The sequence below is a fragment of the Leptonychotes weddellii genome, chromosome 8 (assembly GCF_054177405.1).
Source record: "Leptonychotes weddellii isolate Sample4059 chromosome 8, ASM5417740v2, whole genome shotgun sequence".
NCBI classification, from domain to species: Eukaryota; Metazoa; Chordata; class Mammalia; order Carnivora; family Phocidae; genus Leptonychotes; species Leptonychotes weddellii.
The window spans coordinates 68,939,323-68,943,719 of record NC_138376.1 but is presented as its reverse complement, the minus strand read 5'-3'; the positions used below and the strand labels follow the sequence as shown (position 1 = coordinate 68,943,719).

General features: G+C 32.8%; 1 non-coding gene across 1 annotated transcript; it reads left to right on the top strand.

Moving 5' to 3' along the window:
• Nucleotides 1–4,042: 4,042 nt before the first annotated feature.
• LOC115939337 (U4 spliceosomal RNA) lies at nucleotides 4,043–4,185 on the top strand. Its single transcript, XR_004074165.2, has one exon. It is a non-coding gene; the product is annotated as a U4 spliceosomal RNA (small nuclear RNA).
• The last annotated feature ends 212 nt before the right edge of the window (nucleotides 4,186–4,397 follow it).

The following is a 4,397-nucleotide window of genomic DNA, read 5'->3' as shown; positions in this document are numbered from 1 at the left end:
GGTCATACTTCCCTCTTCAGGAACTTCTGTTCATATCCAATAGGTTAGCAGATAAAACATAAATCTGTTAGCTTGACACTCAATGGATTAACATGCACTGCTTTGACAAAAATAATTTCCTCATTTCTTTCATTTCAGACATGGAAGTCTGAACAACAACAAAAAGTGAGAAAGTGAAAACTGAACATTTCCCCCTTAACTTTTGCGTTTAACATCTAGGCTGATAATTCCCAAGTTCACATTTACAGGCCAGACCTCTCCACTTAATTCTGGACGTACATATTTAACTGCCTAATTGGCAACTGCATTTGGGTATATATAATAGGAATCTCAAAATGAACTTGTCTAAAATTGAACTCCTGATCTCTCCCCACACCAGCCCTATCCCTTGTATTCTTCATCTCAGTCACTGACCACTCCATGCTGCCTGTTCAGGCAAATGATGTCACCTTTGCCTTTTTTCCTTTCTCACATCAGTTCCAACAATAAATCCTATTGGCTCTACTTCAAAACATATCAGAAGTCAACTGCTGCTCACCATCTCCAATCGGCAACCCACATTGGTCAAAGTCACATCATCTCTCCCTTGGATGAACGCATTAACTTTTGTGCTGGTCTTTGTCCTTTTCCCTGAAACCTACTCTCAATTCTACAGCCAGTCTTTGCTATTCTATTCAAGACCGTATGTGGTCTACACCTCCTGTTCTCTGACCTCATCTTTTATGATTCCCTTCTTCTTCTCACTGCTCCAGTCTCATGGATTTTCTTTCTGTTCCTCTAATACACAAGGCACCCTTCTGCCTCAGGGCCTCAAATGATCTGCTTTCGTTATTCTGTTGTCCTATTCCCTAAATTCTGTTTTAATGATTTTTTTTTTAAATTTTGCTATTTTAAAACTTCTAAATAGTTGAATCACTATTAAATATTTTTTCATTATTTTCTGTTTGTGTATTGCTCTGGGTAGTAAAAGCTATTCATTTTTCCCTCAAGCATTCCTTTAGATAAATCTCATAAATTGTTTTATATTCATTATCATTTTTTAGATTTTCTATGATGTTTTATATTAACTTCACAAACCAGGATTTATCTAAAAGCATAGTATTAAAATTTTATGGTTAGTATAAAATTGTTTTCTGGTTATACTATTTTCATTTTTATTGACCTATGGTCACAGTATAGTTTCTGTATTTCTTTTTTCTCGATATTGAAGCTTTATCTTTGGTCAAATGTATGTTCAACTTTAATATGTTCTGAAAAGAAATTATAACATCAAATTTTAGAGTACAAGTTTTATATAATGTATGTATCAAATTTTTTATTTATACGAGATACATATATACATATAAATATATAAATACATCAATCTATACATATTTATGTACATATATAAATCAATTAGTACTGTGTTATTGTCATTTTCTCTTTGATTTTCTAAAAGAAAGAAGTAAAATTAATTGTGGGATTCTTTTTCTCCTTTCATAGTCTAAAGATTTATTATACTATTTTGGTCAATTTTATCTATTTTTATTTTCTCTGATACAGCTCCAGAATTCCATACATTCATTTACTTGAGTATTTTTGCTTATTTTTTCCATTTTAAAGTATGCTTTTTATATAGATTTTAGGTATATTTTTATATAGAATTTTTCCTTATAGACTAATATGAAATTATTTCTCTGGATGATTTTAGTTCATTTAAACTTGTTTGCTTTTCCAAGTATGTTTTCATATTTTTTAATGTAGTATTACATTTATTTTTTAAATTTTATTGATTTTTCTTTTTCAAGCTGTATGTTTGCTTTAGTTTTTTTAATATGTATATTTTCCTGATATTTAGGAAGATTTGCTTTTTATTATAGTGGTCATCTTTATGATAATAATTTGAAACCACAGTCTTTTATTGCATATCATGAAAAAATATATTTTCTCTACTACTTTCTCTCCCTATCTCTTATCTACATCTGATTTTACTCAGTAGTACTATTTTTATTATTTAGCTTTGCATCCCCAATGATACTTTCAATGATCACTTAATTTTTATCTGTATTGGATGAGGTATTGAACTTACTCTACTTCCCATCTTTTTTCTCTTACATTTTCTTTTAATCGTTTTTTCACTGTGAGGCCTATCACTTTTACATTTTTTCCTCACCTTGTATCTTAAACAGATCTTAGATTTATTTCACAGTTTCATATGTTTAATGCTCGTAACCTCCTCTTTTACATAATCTCTTGAGATTTTCCACAGTTAACTAAATTTCTTCTTATAGTTTACTTAAGAAGTACTCTTGGGAAAAATATATTTTCAAGCTTTTTGTATGTTCAAGCTTCATAGTTGAAGAGTGCATTTTCCCTACATAAAATCCATAGCCCCACTTTCTTCTCTTGAGTGCCTTGTAACTTTGCTCCTGTAATTTCTGGTATACAAGTTTTAAATAATTTTGAGGCTAGCCTAATTCTCTTTTTCTTCATGAAAGACTTGATCTTTTGGCCTTGCTTCCCAAAAAATTCTTCTCTTATCTTTGACATTTAGGACACACGTTGACATTGACAATTCTGTGTCATTTTTCCTTATTCCACATAGTATCCTTTTGATATGTAAATTTAAGATAGTTTTGATTTCAGAGAAATTTTCTTGATTTATAATTTCAAATATTCTATCTCCATTTCTTTTTGGAGGGAATGGGTGGAATGAAGACCTAAGCAACCAGGCTTCTCCTTGATAAATCCTCTAAACCTTATTTCCTACTTAAGAGCTTAACACTTTATTTCAAATTAATTTTGATTAATTTTGTCATTTATATCCACCATTACCTTTACCAAGTTTTCCACAGTGTCAGTTACTTCTTCTGCTTTTTCCATTTTATCTCTGTTTTTCCTCTGTGCTTTGAGGATTCCTACCAGCTCTTATGTCATTACCTTCTGCTGTCTTTTCTGAGTTCTCACTTTGTTTTGTGGTTGTACTAATCAAAATCCCGGTAAGAAACAGATGATCTACTCAAATGAGACAACACTAATAAGGCAAGTTTAATAAAAGGATTATTACAGCAAGTGCATAAACATGGTGAAGCACCTAAAGCTGGCAACAGTGGAAAATACATGATCTTTTGGAGGCTGCAAGGGAAGAAACAATTACTGGAAGCCAAAGGAAATGGCAGTTGCTGTAAGAGATGGTTACTTATTAGGAGCTGTAAAATTTAGTGGAGGAACAGGGCTCACCAGTGTCCTGGCTGGAAGAAAGCTGGGGAACAAATGTCCTGACCTTAATCTTTTACCCCTAGATCTGCTGTCAGTACTCCCACCAACCAAACTGACCAAAGTTAATCTGGAGGAGCAAACAAGAATGGCTGAGGGGGTTCACAATGATCCAGCCTCCATAAATTCCTAGCAAATCAGAGAAGAAGGAAGCATGTATTAGGAACAAATAGTAAATATCTAACATAGGGCCATTCTTAAATTCTTGGTAAAATTTTTCTGCTCTATTTCTCATTTTTTTTCTCCTAGTATCTTGTTGTTCTACATTAATTCCTTTTTATTATCACATTGAATGAGTTTGAGTAGAGGATGGAGATGCGGCCGTGTTTCAACCTGAACCATAGGAAATTGCTATCTTTATAGGTTTAAATTGATGGACACAGTTAATATGATTCAACATACAGAGGCTAATTAGTTTTCACAATCTTTTCCTTCACCTTTTCCTTCAGGTGTGCATGATAGACTTACACTTGCAAGTGTGCCTTGGCATTGTACTTCTTGTTGGAACTCTGTTTTCTTTTTAAACCAAATTGGGTCCATTGACTTCTGCTGCAGCACTCTCTGCAGTGCTCCAACCTGCAACTGCAAACAAAGGTGCATTTTTGCATCTGGGAGTGTTCCCTTCACTTTTAGGAAGCATTTTTTTTTTTTTTTTAATTTCCCTAGTGCTTTTCACTGCTGAATCTCAGAAAGCATCAACAGAAGTATGTACCCACTGCTGAAACCTCTATCCCAATTTCTTTTATTTACTTTTTCCCATTCTAATGCTGGTAAGTTCCAACTGTTTAGCTTTGCGCAGTGGCAGTATCATAGCCAATGAGGTTTATCCGAGGCGCGATTATTGCTAATTGAAAATTTTCAACTGTTTTTAAAGTTTTTAGACTTGTTAGTCTGGGGATGACACTTAGCTTTTATTCTTCCCAAACTGGAAAATTATTTTTATGCCGCCACATCCATACCACAAATGAATATTTATTATGCACATGTTAAGTGCAATGCCTAAGTATTTGATACAACCAAAGATCCTTTATTAGCGAATCTTATATTCTGTACAGATTGATCAGTAAGTAAAGGATTTATTATAGATAGATGGTCTGAATAACAAACTATTCTATCCATCATTTTGCTAGGCTACAAAAATA